Source organism: Mustela nivalis (genome assembly GCF_964662115.1).
Source record: "Mustela nivalis genome assembly, chromosome: 5".
NCBI classification, from domain to species: Eukaryota; Metazoa; Chordata; class Mammalia; order Carnivora; family Mustelidae; genus Mustela; species Mustela nivalis.
The window spans coordinates 26,678,371-26,697,226 of NC_139024.1; the positions used below are offsets into that span (position 1 = coordinate 26,678,371).

General features: G+C 38.1%; 1 long non-coding RNA gene across 1 annotated transcript in view; it reads left to right on the forward strand.

Annotated features, from left to right (window-relative positions):
• The window catches only part of LOC309864767, a 71,762-nt gene extending 59,829 nt beyond the window's left edge, over positions 1-11,933 (forward strand). The window contains exons 2-3 of the long non-coding RNA XR_014311754.1: positions 9,889-10,062; positions 11,831-11,933. This is a non-coding gene — a long non-coding RNA (uncharacterized lncRNA). The remainder of the gene's footprint in view (positions 1-9,888; positions 10,063-11,830) is intronic.
• Positions 11,934-18,856: the final 6,923 nt, after the last annotated feature.

The window sequence follows — 18,856 nt, forward strand, 5'->3', positions numbered from 1 at the left end:
TAAAAAAGTTATATTCATTCTCTTAGATATACTCTAAGTCACTAGGAATGTGGGACTTGGGGTCTGTGGGATTCATAAAGTGCTCCAGGTGATTCTAATTAGGCCAGCTGGCCCCATTTTTCAAATCAGATCTTAGGCGCTACAACCAGTTTAGTCTCTCTAATGCAAGAATTTCTTCAAGGTTCTCTTCTGAATGCTGAGGACTCTATAGTATAAGGTATAAGATATTTGAGGAGTCTTCCCACCTTTCCAACCCCGTTGCTTCATTCTGGTACCCTCTGCATCAGTTCAACCAGCCTACTGACTTCTCCTTGGATGCCATCAACACTCCTGGGTCCATGTCTTCTCTGTGCCTTTCCTCAGGTCCTCAGAGTCCTCTTCACTTTTCTCCAGGTCTTCATTTTTCCAAAGCTCAGCGCTAGTCCTTTGTTGGACATGAAATCTCCATTTTTGGACTCACCTAGACTTTATCATTTGGGTCACTCATTTGTCTCTTGTAGTCATTTGTGACTGCAAAGTCTAGTTCAATTCTTGGGAAGGTTTCTAAGTGACTGATAACACATGACAGGCCATATATAGCATTTCATTAATGATGAACAAATAAAAAACATTTACCAATATTCTTTAGATACTGTGCTTCTGTGTTAGTATTTCATAAGACATTGTGTAAATACAGTGAAAGACATGCATTGTACCTGTGTTAATCACTAAAATCATGCTCAGTTGCTGGCATATAAATTATTTGTTGAACAAAGTTAGGAAAAAGCATGTATTATTGTCTCAAAATCTTTGGTGTTGCTTTTTGTTGTTTGGTGCCTTCTTTAATGAGGGTTTGAAGCTTTGCTTTTCACTCTTGTGTTCTCATTATTTCTTTTTTAACACACAGTGGGAGTTTAAGCTACCCACTTGACACCTTGCCTAGTTCCTGTTCCAGAATGAAACTTTATCACGACTTCAGAAGGCAAGTAGAGTAACCTGAATTACCCTGTTATTAAAGTAATGTATAAACCTAGAGGCCACTCCACAGTGAACATTCCAACAGCTCAAAAAAACCTCACTGTACTCCATAAAACTGATCCTGTTGGTTATGTGGGGTTGTTTATTATTAGAGAGTTTAGAGCAACTTTGAGGACCTGACCCTGGTTCACTAAAGAAATTTCTGTTTTATATTCTTTCCAAGCATACTAACTTAAATTCTTCTGATTTGAATTTTGTTCATACCTTATAATATACTCTCTTTTCACTGGATATCATCTTTCTGATAACTATCAGAAATAGCCCTTGTTATATCTCAAAGCTGACATTTCATTGATTCTCATAGTAAATCTTCCAGGAAAAAGGTACCTGATAAATCAGTAGCCTATACGTATCTGAATTTAGAAAACATCTTTTGCTGTCAACTCTGTGGTTGTAAATATTCTTTGGTAACACAAATGCCTGAGTGAATGACAGCCAGACTGCTTATTTTGGTGTAGATATTTACTAGAAGCTGAAAAATGGTTCCTTGACATATTTTACTAAACTACACAATGAATATAGTATGATTCTAAATGAACTGTTGAGATTCAGACTGTTTTGCTGAGATGAAAGCATAACCCTGGATATTTTTACTGGCAACAAGTATTGGTTTTGTATGTTCATTTATTCAATAATTACTCATTGAACATCTTTTCTAGGTCAGATACCACAGGAGGATGGGGTAAAATGTAGGTACATCTTTGTCCCATGGAAGTCATAGTTTACTCAGACAGATAGATATTAAGCAGAATATTATATTAGTAATGACTTTATTGTTGTGATAACGGTATAAAGTAAAAATCTAGTGTGTAATGAGAGAATGTAATTAAAGCCTCCGATCTAATCTGAGGTGGTAAGTTGGGTGAAAAGGTAGGAGTGGGAAGTGTTCAGAAAAGTCTTTCAAGAATTTGTCTTATTTAATATGAGATCTGAAAAAAGTGGGAATTAGCAAGACAGAGAGAGGAGTTGCCAACTTCACAAATACAAGAATATTGAATGCTAATAGAAATGACATACTTATGATAAAACCTCAATTATGCTCATCTAATCCTATTTTATATTTGTTCTGTCACTGATACTAAGTAAAAAGGACTGTATGATCTATAAAACCTGGTTAAAATAACTATATTATAAAGGACTAGAATGCTTTTAAGCAAACTTTGAAGGTCAGTAGATGAGACAGAGACTGAATGTTCACAAGGAGAAAATGCCCAACTAGAAACATCACAGGAGGATTCTAACCCATTTTAATAATCATTTACACTAAACAAAAGAAAATTTTTTCTTTGATGTACTTCTTGGTATATGAGGGTTATAATATATTTTAGCATTATACAGATCAAATTGTACCTGATAAATTATCCAGCTGTAAGAATATAGTTAGCATTTTGGGTGTTTTATAAAACTGTTGCATTGTCTTTATGTCCAAAATAACATAAGAAAGAAACAGAGACACTGGGAAGGCAAATCAGACTGACAGAAAGAAAAGAAACAAGATGTGTTAAATTTAACACAAGGTATGTTGTAAAAAGTATATTTAGAAATCAGGTAACCCTATTTTTTATTTTTGTTGCAGAAAGTTAAATGGTCATTAAGAACTGAAATTATTCCACATCGACCAGAACAATAAACAGTGTTGACTGGAGAATACTACCGAATTTTCTCTATCCCCTAGTCTGTAGCCACTGGTATTTTAGATGACTCTAAAATATTGATTGGGATTCAGTTGTGTTTCCTCCCAGTTAGGGACACGGTGGTGGGATCCAGTGCTTAGCATGAGGTAAAGGAACTAGCACTGCAATTGCCATCAGGTGTTGGGTGGCGCCGCAGTCTCCCGAGCTGGCCACTTGACTTATGCTACTGAATTTAATTCTGATAGCAGCTTTTTTTTTTTTTTTTTTTTAAACATGTGGGAAAACGTAGGCTCAGGGAGCTTAACTAATTTGCTGAAGTATTTGAACCATGATTCAGATGTAGTACAAAGCCCATTTTATTTCTTCTCAATTAGAGAAGAAATGTTTTTTCCCCTTTACAGAAAGAATGCCTGATTTCCCTTATTACTCTGGATTAGTGGTTGTCTATAAAATGCTGAAAGGTCTCATAAAGGTAAACTTACATCTGGTGTGTGGTTCAAAGAGAATTTTCTTAAGTAGATGGTAAAATGTTCCTTTAAAGAGCTGAGTGTAGAAACAGAACTTGGATTGCTAATGACTTTCTTGTTCATATTTAAAGTTTTGCTTTTTTTATTACAACTGTAAAGATGTTTAGAAAAACAGAAAAAGAGCATAAAGAAAAAAAATCACAACATGCCATCACCTAAAGACAACGATTTTATTAATATTAACAACTTCTACTAGCCTATTTTTTATGAATATGTATGCCCAGTGATGTAGTCATATTAAATATAAAATCTTGGGGCGCCTGGGTGGCTCATTGGGTTAAGCCGCTGCCTTTGGCTCAGGTCATGATCTCAGAGTCCTGGGATCGAGTCCCGCATCGGGCTCTCTGCTCAGCAGAAAGCCTGCTTCCCTCTCTCTCTCTCTGCCTGCCTCTCCATCTACTTGTGATTTCTCTCTGTCAAATAAATAAATAAAATCTTTAAAAAAAATATAAAATCTTGTCATTTTCACTTGACACTCTAGGATAAGGCTTTTTATTCCTTGCTAAAAACTACTCACAGAATTAATTTTTAATAGATCCTTATTATTCCATTGTGTAATGTAGAATCAAGCCAGTGAAATATTCACTTTGTATATATACAGCAATTATGATGCGTGTTCAGAACTATTAAGGTAAATATAAAGTTCAATAAAATTTAAATTTTTTCTTTCAACGAAAACTCTTCTAATAATGAGCTTCTTTAGATTAAGACATTTGCCAAATGGGATAAATTCATAGTCAACCTTGTAGGTCAAGCTGTGTATCTTTTAGATAGACGGACTTTAAGAGAAAATTTTAATTTAGTTCTTTAAACTTAAGTAGAATCTAGGAAGAGGCATTGCTCATTTTTCCTGCATTCGAAGATATATTTGGTAGGAAGCCTTTTTATTCTTTGCATTTTGATTTGATAAAACAAAGAATTCAGCAATTATAGAAAATAACAAACATATCCTTTTTCTTGACGTTTAATCAGTAAATATTTTATCTCAGAAAACCTGAAACATTAAGACTCACTTCATATATAGTTCTACCTGTAGTCTGACATTTTTCTACCTGGCTACTAAGTCAAGAGCATATATTCCAGAATCAGAGAGTCTGAGGTCAAATTCTGATTTTCTACTTAAGCTCTGTGTGAATTTGAGCAAATGACTCAAAGTCTGACTTCATTTTTCTCACCTCTAATGTGGGCATAATAAACATTACCTACCCCAGAGCATTCCTGTGAGGATTAAATGAATCAGTCCATGTAAAGCATTAAGAATGGTGCTGGTACACTGCAAGTTCTCAATAAATATCAGCTATTCTTTTTGTTATTTTTATGCCTTTATCTTTCATTTGGTAACAAAGATTTTGTTAACCAGAGTTTTGGTTAACTTGCCATTTTCGGATTAGAGCCTGATCTGTTCTGTAATGCCTTTAGGGGCACAGAAACTAGATCCCTCAGGAGGGCTACCTGTTCTTTTAGTTTATTACCTAGGTCAGGAGTCTATTTCTAGATGTTTATTTCTGAGGTTACTCGTTGATTCAGTTACTAATTTGATTATCGATAATATAATTTGGGATGTTCAAATTCACTGAAGGTTGTGTTATGGAGCTCATTCTGTAGCTACCTATAGCATAGCTGTGCCTGCCCCCATCTCTACTTGGAGGGAAAGAGGAAAGCATGAACTAAGGACAGTGATTATGCTAGTCTGGAACAAAGGGCTTTTGTAGGGAAGGTGAGATACGAGTTGGCGAACATAGGTTGACATTAGATTGGAGAAGGCCTTAAGTGCATGGGTAAAGCTTTGGATTCTGTTCTTTGGGTTATAAAGAATGATAGGATGGAAGAAGTTCTTTTATCCAGAGAATCGAGAGTAGGAGTCACCTGTCTTTTACCACATGTCCCCCAATTCTTGTGTTCTTTTTTTTTTTTTTAAGATTTTATCCATTTATTGAGAGAGAGAGAGACAGAAAGAGAGCGAGCATACATGCACATGAGCACAAGCAGAGAGAGGGGAATAGGCAGGGAGAGAGAGAATCTCAAGCAGACTCTACCTTGAGCTTGAAGCCCAGTGCTGGACTCAATCCCGTGATCCTGAGATCATGACATGAGCTGAAATCAAGAGTTGGATGCTTAACAGACTGAACCACTCAGGTGCCCATAATTCTTGTGTTCTGAGATTCATTTCTTTCTCAGAGAATGTAAGATGGCATTGTTTTTACATCTCTACCAATGATCAAGTAGTCTAGTCTTTGAGGAACATATTTTGGGTCAGGTAGGTTTTCCACAGTCCTTAATTCTCTAGCAGATAACTGCCTCTTCTTTTCCTATAGTATTGGCCCTGGGACCCAGAGATTTTTTTTTTTTAAGATTTTATTTATTTATTTGACAGAGAGACACAACAAGAGAGGGAGAAGCAGGCTTCCCAAGGAGGAGGGAGCCCCATGCAGGGCTTAATCCCAGGACCTTGGGATCATGACCTGAGCTGAAGGCAGATGCTTAATGACTGAGCCACACAGGCACCTTTAGTGACATTTCTATTCTTTGGAGGCTAAAAAAATTAAGATTTGACAGTCTTAGAAGCATGATTTGCTAAAAAAAATTTTAAGATTTGACTGTTTTAGAAGCATGATTTGAAGATTATCATTCTTTAATCTCCTAGCTATAATTAATTTTACTCTTATGAGTAGTTATTTGCTAGGGTATACTACATACACATGCAAAACAGATGCTATGTATTTTCCAAGTAATCAGAATCCTTTTGAGTTGTGCCCAGCAGCAAGTGGTGCCTTAGTCTAAAAGGTTAATTCTTTTATCAGCTAAAGAAGTTCTCAAGCATCTTCCAGAACATAATTGTCTATGTAACAAAGTTGCTGGATAATGAGGGGAAACATTTCCATTAATAATATAGTGCAGGAACTATAAGGCAATTGCAGTGAGGTTAAAGGGTAAGAACAAAATGCCAGAAGGAAGTTGTTAATCGAAAGGCTATCTAATGTTTATTGTGTTTTGCAACAAATTCTGTGGAGATTTTATGTACCGCCCCAGACAGAAATTAATTATATCCAGCACTGGATTTCTGTACTTTATTCATGCCCTCATTTTTGCACTTCCATATCATGTAATTAGTCAGTTTATACTGTCTTCCCTACTAGACTGCTGATACTTGACACTGGGAATGGGGCACTCATCTTCTGGTGTCCTGCACCTGACATAAGCATGCCACATAGTATATGTTCAATAAATATTAGATTCTTATTGAGTGAGAATCTGTTTATAGAAATCAGTGTAACGCAATAGATGATTGCCACAATCAGTGGCAGCTTAAAAGAAAACCAATTTCGTCACAGAGAGTCAGACTTAGTAACAGTATTCCAGAGAGACATGTCAGTGATGACAGGGGCTGAAACTGACACTTGACCTGTTGTCTGTGACCAAGACAGAGACCTACCAGATAATGTCCACAAGTTGTATTTTGTAGTGTTTTGGCAAAAAGTGGGCATAAATAACAAAGAAGATTGATGAATACTGTTTGGATTGATCATAGACATAGACCTAGGAGTGGATCTTAGCTGTTTTCTTTGCCAGGTGGCAAGAAGCAGCAGTGGGAACAGAAAGCAGCTTCAGCCTTGCCCCATGTCGAGCGCTACTCTAGTCCCCAGAACTCCTGGGTGGTAGTGTGGCCTTTGCTCTGGCTGGACTGAGATTAGTCTGAGTAGCCCAGGTGAAAGCTCACCCTCAGGAGAGCTTGCCTCAGCTCACTGTGTCCTGATCCAGATTATCAGTAGGTCAAGTCCCACTACATGGTGAAAATACATGTCTATCTCTAGCTGTGCCCTCAGCGTAGGCTTAGAAAACCTTAGAAAACCACCACCATAGCCTTCTAACTGGTCTCCCAGGCATATAGTTGTGTCTGTGTCCAAAACATATGAGCCGGAAAATCGCAGGATGCAAATCTGATTGTTACCACCAACTTCCCTTGCCTTCCAGTGCTTAAATTCCCATAAAGTTTCCTATTCTCCTAGGATAAAATCTCTAATCCTCACTCTGGTCTCCAAGCCCTGCATGGTGTGACACTTGCATACCTTGCCAGCTTCTTCTCCTATTATGCTCACCCTTTCTCCGGTCTCCAGTCACTTCCTCTGACGCAACATGCTCTCTCTCACCACAAGGCCTTTGCATATACGGCTCCTTTCCCCCCTGTCCTTATTACTTACTTAACTTCTCATTCTTCAGCTGTCAGTTCAAATGCCTCTTCCCCAAAGATTCACCTGTTTAGTTATGTTTTCATAAAACTGTTCCCTTTTTTCAATGCATATATCTCAGTTTATAAGTATACATTTATCTTTTTTGGTTGTTAGATTAATGTTTATCTTCCCATCAGACTCTAAATTTTATGAGTGCAGGGATTATACTGTTTTTGTGTCCTCAGTGACTAGCACAGTGATGGATTATTTAGTAGTTGCTCAATAAATACCTTATTACTAAATAAAAAAAATGGCAATTATCATTATAACTGACACTTGCTGCCTTCTAGAGACTCTTCTGGAAGTAATTTATAACTTATTCAGTCCTCACAATGCCATATTAGGCCTATTCACCATTATTATTCCCATTTTATAGATAAGGAAACTGAGGCACAGATAAAGAACTCAAGGTTGCACAGTAATTGGCAGCATGAGTATTTGTGCCCACACAATTTGTGCCAATTGCTGTGCAATCTTGAGTTCTTTCTGTATGCCTCATTTCTTCATTCTATCACTGTCTGCTGTCCTGCCTTTTAGAGTGAGGAGCTTTATTATTTAATCCAGACACCAAACCTATGAACTAAGTATTACCATGTCCATTGCATGGATAGGTTACCTGAAGTTAAGTGAGTTAAAGTAAATTACCCAAAGTCATGTTAAACAGCAAAGCCAAAATATGAGTACAGGTCCCCTAAAAATCATGCAGTTTCCTTTGTAGCAGTTCTTCTCTGGGGGTTATTACATACTGAGTGAGAAATTCTGGTCTAGAGAAAATAGCTAGAAAATCACTAATTATAATAATACCAATATGACTCATGATTTAATGCATACTTGCTGTGCGTGAGGTGCTGTGTGATGTTCTTTCTAGGGATTGCTGCACTGAATCCTGTCCGAGACCCTGTGAAGGAGAAGCACCCCAATACTTTCAGGGGCTTGGTAAATTGGACTGCGTGAGCCAGGGAGCAAATAGTCCCCCAAAGAATAAGAAAATAAAAAGCTAGAACGGCTTGCAATTTGTGTGGCTGGATGCTGATGGCTGGATTCATTTTTGAAGCTCACCTGAGGTTACAGAGAATGAAATACCAGTAAGGGATGTTTAAGCGGGAGAAAAAGCTTATGATTTATGTGTTGTCCTCTTTGCATTTAAACAGTGCAGACACTGATCAGGATAGAAACCACACAGGGAAACCCTGGTCTGCGATGTCATTTCACTCTAGTCTCTTCCGTGGTATGCAGTGTGGTTGCGAGATATGCTGAAATGGAAATTTCGGGCAGCTGTATTCTGAAATGTGTTTACACTGTGTTTTTGTAGTCTGTGCATGTACCTTCTGTTTATTACTAAATAAGCTCTATATTCATCGTTGTTGGTTCAATCGAAGACTGACATACTGACATTGAAAAGATGAAGCAAGATTATATCTCAGAGTAAAACATGCAGCCTAGAAAATGAAAGCTCAGAAGTAAATACGGATATCTGAATAAAGAAGCAATTTTCAGAGTTTACTTTACATGGTTCTTAAGGAGCCTATCACATTTATATCTGTGTATGTTATTTCTCACGACAAAACCAGTGAATGCTTGTTTAATACTTTCAGATAAGGGTGAGGTTTTGCTGAGGATTTGATTCTTCCAGAAAAGCCAAAAATCATGAAAAAAATACAAAACAAAGGTAACAAATTATTGCCTGCATTGATTACAATACGTTTTTCCCCCAAAAGAAGGTTCTGGTTGTTGTAATCCTAGTAGCAAAGAAGTGATTTGTGTAGAGCTGTCATTTACATTACTTGTTTCTAAATTGTGGGCTAACGATATATCAGGACATGAATGGAAATCTCTCTTTTTGTGAAATGCACATTCATGTTCCATATATGATATGAAACATGCCTATTATCCCACAGGTTCTTTTTCTCCATTAACCTCTTCTCTTTGCTTCAGAATTACCTGTAAAGAAATGAAATGGAACTGCATTTTCTTTTTCTTTTTTTTTTTCCTTTTACAGAATCAAAAGATTTTTTTTTCCACCCCAGACAGAAAGATTTGCTGCTACCTGTATCTTTGGGCTTTACCTAGCTGATAAACAGCCCATGGATTATACAAACATAACTGCATTTCCGTTATCTGTCTCAGACAAATTACAGCCTGCCAATAGAACTGCCATAGCAGAGAGCAGGCATTTGGTTTTAAACTGTCTTCTTTTGCTGAAATCCTTAAAACAAGGCCATGATTCTTCATATTTAGTTGAAATAGAAAATGCTCAGGCTCAATGCACACCAGGAAATTGCAACCTCCCTCTCTCCCTCCCCCTCTCCCATCTCCTTTCATTTATGGAGACCCTTTACTGCATTGCAGTCCTGCAAAGCTCTCAGGGAGCTGGAACGCTGGTGGGGGGTGGGACTACATGCCAAGCACCATGGCCTCTTTTATAGCCAAACCACAGAGCCTCACTTGAAGTCATCTTTACATTGTATTTCTATTGTATAGACCTGCTTTCAAAATAGAGAAGACAGACACATTGCTGAGATATGTGCAGCATGACAGTTTTATAAGAAGAAAAGAAAAACCCAATGGTTATTCAGTTGCCTACCAATCTTATCCAATGCTGCAGTTTTGGAAGAATTGGTGGAGAAAGAAAAGTTCTCACTTCAGTATGTGATGGTAGATACAGGATGCTCCTTTGGCCTGGTTAATTTTGTTATTTTTCCTTGAAAAATATTAAAAGAGAGAGAATGTACTCACCATCCTGTTTTTTTCTAAATTTTTTTGTGTTATTATGAAATAAATATCATATTTTGAAATGATTTTACTTGGTCTCTTTTGATAAAGTACATTTGTAAGAGGTTCTTCTGTTTTGCTGGGTGTCTACCACTGTGACGTGGGATATTTTCTTTTTTGGGTCCCAGGAGAAAGATGCTTGCTTTCACACTTACTGAAGGTTATTTAAGGAGGAAAATCCTGTGCTTAGGGTGTTTCTTAGGTATGGCCTCTGCTCTACACCTGTTGCCCAGCAAGGCAGCAAACTCCTCTCATTGTGAGGTTAATATGTTTGGTCTCTGCTGGGTTCACCCCAGTGAAGACTAGTCGCAGGGTGTTCATAGCCTGGGTGGTGGCACTTTAGGTCAGTGCCCTTACTCTCTGAGGCTTCGGTTTCCTGGTCAGAATATTCAGGGCAATAAAATCTGCACTCTCCCTCCCCCACAGGGCTGTGAAAATTCAGTAGGGTAATGCATGGGAAACTGGCCACAGAGAACACTCTCTGTGTTAGAAGCTGTTTCTGGTTTCATTGTTAAGGACATGGATGTTCCTCTCCCTACTTGCCCCATCTCCCTAGATGTATTCGAACTTTCTATCTAGTTTGGAGAACTTCTTTCTCAAATTCTTCCTTCCCACATTCTTCCTAGCCATTATCACACGGGTGACTCAAATACTTGGTTTGTTGTCTGCCTCTTCTACTCGGTGACAAGTCCAGGAGGAAGGTGCCGCATCCTTTGGTTCATCAGTGTTTGTAGCCTGGTGCTAGGCATACATGCAGTCAGCAAGTATTCGCTGAAGAACCATGAAGTATGCTTCAAAAGTTCATGAGTCCACTGTTTGGACTTCTTTTGTTATTCTCCTGGCCTCCTCCGGTAGAGGCTGCCCTCCTCAGGGAAGGTGAAGATGTGGAGATATTTTGGGCAAGTTCGAGCTTTAGTCTGGAATAGTCTAATGAATTCACATCGTATTAAAATATCCCCCATTTCCATTATAGTTTGATTTTTCTTGGCACCTATAATCCTTTTAGGAAAGCAGGCCAAATGCCTTTACTAAATCATTTGATTAAAAAAATGCTTCAAGGAATTAAATAGTAAGTGTTTTTATACTTGTTCATTGAAACCAGACCTCTAGCTAAAAACATTTGCTTATTTCATTGCTGACCTCTCATTTGAAGCTAGTTCAAGTGAAGTCTAGATTGTTTTTAGAAGCTTACAATTAACCTGAAGTTGTGAAAGTGAGGAGAAAATGACATGAACATTTATTTTATTTCAGTGCATACTCAAAACTCCTGGAGACCTGTGTAATGGACTATAGTCCATAAATGTAATACATTTATAATTTAATAGATTTAAAAAATAATAGAGCTTGAAGTTCGGAATTGTGATGCCACCAACTTTGGCTTTCTTTTTCAATATCCCTTTGGCTATTCGAGGTCTTTTCTGGTTCCATATAAATTTTAGAATTATTTGTTCCATTTCTTTGAAAAAGATGGATGGTACTTTGATAGGAATTGCATTAAATGTGTAGATTGCTTTAGGTAGCATAGACATTTTCACAATATTTATTCTTCCAATCCAGGAGCATGGAACATTTTTCCATTTCTTTGTGTCTTCTTCAATTTCTTTCATGAGTACTTTATAGTTTTCTGAGTATAGATTCTGTTCATTCCTAGGAATAAACCTAACCAAAAAAGACCTCGAACCAGAAAAGACCTCGAATAGCCAAAGGGATATTGAAAAAGAAAGCCAAAAGTTGGTGGTATCACAATTCCAGACTTCAAGCTCTATTACAAAGCTGTCATCATCAAGACAGCATGGTACTGGCACAAAAACAGACACATAGATCAATGGAACAGAATAGAGAGCCCAGAAATAGACCCTCAACTCTATGGTCAACTAATTTTCAACAAAGCAGGAAAGGATGTCCAATGGAAAAAAGGCAGCCTCTTCAATAAATGGTGTTGGGAAAATTGGACAGCCACATGCAGAAAAATGAAATTGGACCATTTCCTTATACCACACATGAAAATAGACTCAAAATGGATGAAGGAACTCAATGTGAGAAAGGAATCCATCAAAATCCTTGAGGAGAACACAGGCAGCAACCTCTTTGACCTCAGCCGCAGCAACATCTTCCTAGGAACATCGCCAAAGGCAAGGGAAGCAAGGGCAAAAATGAACTATTGGGATTTCATTAAGATCAAAAGCTTTTGCACAGCAAAGGAAACAGTTAACAAAATCAAAAGACAACTGACAGAATGGGAGAAGATATTTCCAAACGACATATAAGATAAAGGGCTAGTGTCCAAAATCTATAAAGAACTTAGCAAACTCAACTTCCAAAGAACAAATAATCCAATCAAGAAATGGGCAGAGGACATGAACAGACATTTCTGCAAAGAAGACATCCAGATGGCCAACAGACACATGAAAAAGTGTTCCATATCACTCGGCATCAGGGAAATACAAATCAAAACCACAATGAGATATCACCTCACACCAGTCAGAATGGCTAAAATCAACAAGTCAGGAAATGACAGATGCTGGCGAGGATGCGGAGAAAGGGGAACCCTCCTACACTGTTGGTGGGAATGCACGCTGGTGCAGCCACTCTCGAAAACAGCATGGAGGTTCCTCAAAATGTTGAAAATAGAACTGCCCTATGACCCAGCAATTGCACTACTGGGTATTTACCCTAAAGATACAAACGTGGTGATCCAAAGGGGCACATGCACCCGAATGTTTATAACAGCAATGTCCACAATAGCCAAACTATGGAAAGAACCTAGATGTCCATCAACAGATGAATGGATCAAGAAGATGTGGTATATATACACAATGGAATACTATGCAGCCATCAAAAGAAATGAAATCTTGCCATTTGCGACAACATGGATGGAACTAGAGCATATCATGCTTAGCGAAATAAGTCAAGCAGAGAAAGACAGCTATCATATGATCTCCTTGATATGAGGAAGTGGTGATGCAACATGGAGGCTTAAGTGGGTAGGAGAAGAATCAATGAAACAAGATGGGATTGGGAGGGAGACAAGCCATAAGTGACTCTTAATCTCACAAAACAAACTGAGGGTTGCTGGGGGGAGGGGGGTTAGGAGAAGGGGTGTGGGGTTATGGACATTGGGGAGGGTATGTGCTTTGGTGAGTGCTGTGAAGTGTGTAAACCTGGCGATTCACAGACCTGTACCCCTGGAGATAAAAATATATGTTTATAAAAAATAAAAAATTAAAAAAATAAGTATCTTTACTAATATTAAATTATTTATGTTGAAACCTTAATAAGGTGTACAACTTTTATGAACTGTGGAATTAGTCATGTTTTGAAAGTTGTTCCTTATTCTGTCTCTTCACTGATTCAGTGTGTGATACTGCAGAGAGTTTGTGACTTCTGCATTGAGTATTTAAAACTAAGATAATATACAGTACTTTTAGCTGCCTCTTTGGAGGATTTCAGGGTAAAAATGAAATATTTCCTGAAAAAGTTTTGGAAGAGCAAATATAAAGGCTAACATATACGTTTTGTATCGTGTAAATGTTTATGTACACATACATATGTATGGAAATGTCATTTTAGAACTTTCAGCAGTCCTTTCTCTTTTGAATTATGAAATATTTATATAAAATAACATCTGTAACATTTTCAGTGTTACTGATATAATAACAAACAAGCAGTTCTTAACATGGATAAATGTCAAATATTCTTTTTATTTTTTATTTTATTTTAAAGATTTTATTTACTTATTTGAGAGACAGAACACAAGCAGAAGGAGCAGCAGGCAGAAGGAGAGAGAGAGAGAAGCAGGCTCCCCGTTGAGCAAGGAGCTCAATGTGGGACTTGATCCCAGGACCCTGGGATCATGATCTCAGCTGAAGGCAGATGCTTAACCGGTGGAGCCACCCAGGTGTTCCTCAGATATATATATATTTTTAAATAAACGCTTCTTTATGCTCCTTTGAATCTGCTGACAATTGCTACTTTTATTTTAATTAAATTTTTAGAGGGGTGGGGAGGGACAGAGAGAGAGGGAGATAGAGGATCCCGAGTAGGCATCACACCCAGCATGAAGCCTGATGTGGGGCGTGATCCCAATACCTGGAAATCATGACCTGAGCTGAAATCAAGATCTGGTGCTTAACTGACTGAGACACCCAGGCACCTCCGCTACTTCATTTTTAATGTGAAACATAGTCAAATGATGATGTTTTAGTTTGGAGCACCCAGAAACAAGGTTTCATAGAGTAGCATTCTGCATTGGAGGGTGAATGGTGGGTCAACCTATAACCCCCTGCCCTCCTGGGCCCCTTTAGGCACAGAATGAATGCCATTGTCAGTGTGGTCATTCGGTCTGGTGACCAGGAAGAATCATGAAGACCTGAAAAGTTTCTTTAAATCAAGTTTAAGACAATAAATGTATCGAGAATGAATGAATGCATGTTGTGGGGTGTGAGTTGCACTTTATTATTATTATATATATTATTTTATATTATCATACTATTGTTTTAAGTGTAATTGTATTAAACAGAAATATCAAATGGTATGCCAAAGAACTCAGCTCTTCATTTCTGGCCTCTCCTGACGAGGCATTGATGACCTGTAATTTTGTATCTCTGCTCACCATGGAAACTATTTCTGTTCTGGTCTGGTTCCCATTTCTCCTGTTTGTTAGTTGTTCAGGCTTTCCATGTCCTCTTTTTTCCATGCTGTTCTGTCTTGTCCCATTCATTTGTGCTGGAGTCAGAACTCTCCTGGTAAAAGGATGCTTTTTATTACTTGCAGATTTGAGTAAAGTAAAGATTTGATCTGTGTTGCCTTCGTCATTTATAGATTCCATGGGTTGCTTTCTCTGGTACCCTGCAAGATATTTGTGTCCACTACTATTTCAATATAACTTTTTAAATTTTCTCAGCTATGAATTTTTTAAAAGATTTTATTTATTTATTTGAGAGAGAGAGAGAGAAAGAGGGAGAGGGAGGTTGTGGAGCATGAGCAGGGGGAGGGGCAGAGGGAGAAGAAGACTCTTCCCTAAGCTAGGAGTCTGACGTGGGGCTTGGTCCTAGGTCCCTGGGATCACGACCTGAGCTCAGGGCAGATACTTCACTGAAGGAGCCAAGGAAGGCACTGCTGTCAGCTTTGCATTTTCACCATTTCCATCTGAGTAATTTTCTTGTTTAGCTCTGTGGTAAAGTGAAGAGGTTTATGGGTTCCTTTGGCTTTTTGCCAGGAAGAATAATTTCAGTGCTGGGTTTGAGCTGACAGTGGGATTCTTCATTGGACAGATGTATAGACATGATCACTCTTTGGTGTTAGTGGGATTTTACTATTTATTAATGGATTAAATAATGTGCCTGCTGAACATAAAGACTTCAACATTCTCATGAGTCAAGGTAGATATTAGTTCTACATGGAATATTTCCATGTAAATAATGAACATATACAGATAAGCTCAATATTGTGCTTTGTTCTATGAATAGAATTTTTCATAATACCTGCTTTAAAAAATGCTTTCCTCATTAGGAGAATTTTAATCTAGAAATAACTGCTTCCTCTATTTTCTATGACTGAAAATAGATGTTGATTTATAGAGACTTTGAAAGGCTGTGGTCTGAGTGAGAATACAAATATATTGTGCTCATGTTGGTCATAACCCTGTTGCCTTAGTGTGGTCTCTAGATCTATAAAATAGTCTTAATGTCAGAAGTCAATTGAGAACACATGTTGTCTGTTAATTGCATGTTTATGAATAGGTTCCATATAAAATGTTAGGAGTTTTTCTTCTCCAAATGCCTATCATACTGAAATTCCAAATAAGATTTTTCTTTAAAAATATTTTTATTTTTAAATAATCTAAAATTTACAGAGGACTTGCAAAGACATTAAAGAGAGGTTCTGTGTATCGTTCACGCTGCCTCCCCTAATACTATCATCTTACATAACCATGGTACATTTATCAAAGTAAGAAATTCACATTGCTATAATACTATTAAACTATAGACTTTATTTGGATTTCACAAGTTTTTTTTTTCCTGTGAAGATAGACTTTTAAATCATTTTATTTATAGAGTGCAGAATTACTTTACTAAAAAAGCTTAATTCAATTATACCTTGAAGGGATTGGGAAGTCTAATGTAGATATAGTTTTGGGAACTTCTCAGGAAAGTTAATGAAGGATGTTAAATAATTTTATAAGATGAAAACATGAAAACATTTGGCATTTTAATTTCGATGCACAGAATTATTCTGACCAATATGCTTATTATTCTATATAATGAATATAGTATTTTTTATATGAATGCTTCTTTCAAATGAATGTAGTTTTGCTTTTCTTAAAGGTCAGGAGTGTGAATATAAGGAAATTTCTACAACAGTGTCTTTTTTTGTCCTGTAGTCTTTAAAGCTAGTGACTCTCTCACAGTTTTTCTCCTGTAAACATGATGAATTTTGTATGTTTTGGAAAATACTGCCAGTTTAGATGAAAGCTAGCATGATTTTTATTTTTAAAAGAATGCGTAAAAAAGCACCACAAACAATCTGGTGAATAAAGAGGTAAATTCAATGGTATATAGGGAAATAATATAAGTAATTTTGTTTTCTTCATAGAAAGATGTTACATTAACCCTTCTTTTTTTTCAATTTCATCTAATAGCTTAGCAAATTAATACACTTTATTTTATTTTTTAAATTAATACATTAAAATTTTTTTTTTTCTTTGTCCCACTTTGCTCTTTTGTGCTCCTTGTACTTGGTGTAGGTATGATACTTTTAATCTCTGGCTTTTCAAACATTTGTTTTCATAAATGCCTGAGAACTAGTGTAAATATACATAAATACCTGAGAACTAGTGTAAATGTGAGGGAAATAGATTTTTTTAAAAAAAGATTTTATTTGGGGTGCCTGGGTGGCTCAGTGGGTTAAGCCTCTGCCTTCGGCTCAGGTCATGATCCCAGGGTCCTGGGATCGAGCCCCACATGGGGCTCTCTACTGGGTGGGGAGAGAGCCTCTCTGCCTACTTGTGATCTCTGTCTGTCAAATAAATTAAAAAAAAAATCTTAAAAAAAAAATTTATTTGAGAGAGAGTGCACTCAGGGGGGAGTGGCAGAGGGAGAAGGAAAGAGAATCTCAAACACATTCTGTGCTGGGAGCCTGACCCAGGGCCTTATCTCAGGACCTCGAGATCATGACTTGAGTGGAAATCAAGAGTCAGATGCTTAACCAACAGCTACCCAGGCACCCTGTGTAAGGGACATAGATTAAAATATGTATGCTTGGGTAGTGGTGGGGGTGGTGGTGTCACAGACAGTTCCTGACTTTGCTTCCCTCACAAGAAAAACAACTAACAAGTATTAAAGAACAAGGTACCACTGAGAGCATCCTAAAATATATAGGTGAAGTTGAAGCATCTCCTATACCAAAGAGACCAAGAGACCTTGCATCAGAAGGGTAAGAGAAGTGGCTACAACTAACTGCAGTGCTCCTCACCCAAGCCAGTGCAGGACCACACGAACAGAACTCTGCTGAGCCTCCAGTCCTTCCATGGGAAAAGAGAACATTGTGGGGACAACCAGGTCTTCCCCAGCATTGTGGGTTGTTTTGTGGGATCCCTACTCAGATCTCACACCTCCAGGGATTGCAAGGGATCTGTGGTGCTCAACATGGGAATATGACTGTGATGGGGAAATGGGGAGGGGCTTGCAACAAACAGGACATGGATCTAGGCAGGCTGAGTTAATACCTATGGTGCCCAAGGAGTAATCTCAACAAGAGGTTTTGTTGTCTGATTAGGGAATCAAATTGGGTTGCCCTCTGACTAGGGAACTTAGCAGGGTGCAGTTCTAAGTCCTCAAATGAGTTTTTAGGTCCCTAGAGCCCTGTTTACTCACACACAGGTGATGAACTAAATCATAGCCCCAACTGCTGTGGAGTGTCTTCCAACCCTATTTGACCAGAACGGCTGGAGAAGACTCCTAAAAGATGGATGGTCCAGCAGCACTTGAGCCAAGAGATGGGTAGGTAGAGCCAATAGTCTGCAGAGAAAAGCCAATGACTCTGCTTAGGTCAGGAACCCTGGGGTGCAGGTCAGCATAAGTTAAGTCAACAAAGAACTTTACCAGCATTAGAGCTGCTTCTCCCACTGTGCTCAGGTAGGGAACATAGTCCTGTCCATTGCTGAATATAGCCTTTAGGCTGTCTCACCCAGGAAACTACCAGAGCACATGGGAAGCTATGTAGCTCACCAATAGTCCTATGCACAGCAGCACTTGAATAGAGAGCACAGCCATACCTTACCCTGTTTGAAGAGCAAGACTGTTGGCCTCCCCTGACTAGCAAATTTAGTGTACACTTTGGCCTGATTCAGGTTCACAAACAATGAGCTGTTTAGGCCCTGGGTTCCATTCTGCTGCCCTACAAGGGCAGGGAAGCTAATTCATAGTACTGTTTACTACTGAATCTAATACCCAGTCCTAACTATCTAGTGAGCGTGACCAGAAAATCCAGGCAACCATGGGGTCCATCCTACAGCCTCTCAGGTAGGGAACCAAGCCAGAAGTCTTATCCAATTGTTATCAGCTGGTGGCACAACCCCCATCCTTGTTCTCAGAGCTCGAATAGTTACTTTGCCCTTAAATAGACCATGATAGAAGGCTCTACTTGCCCAAAGATATAACCCAGAAGCCCAAACTGA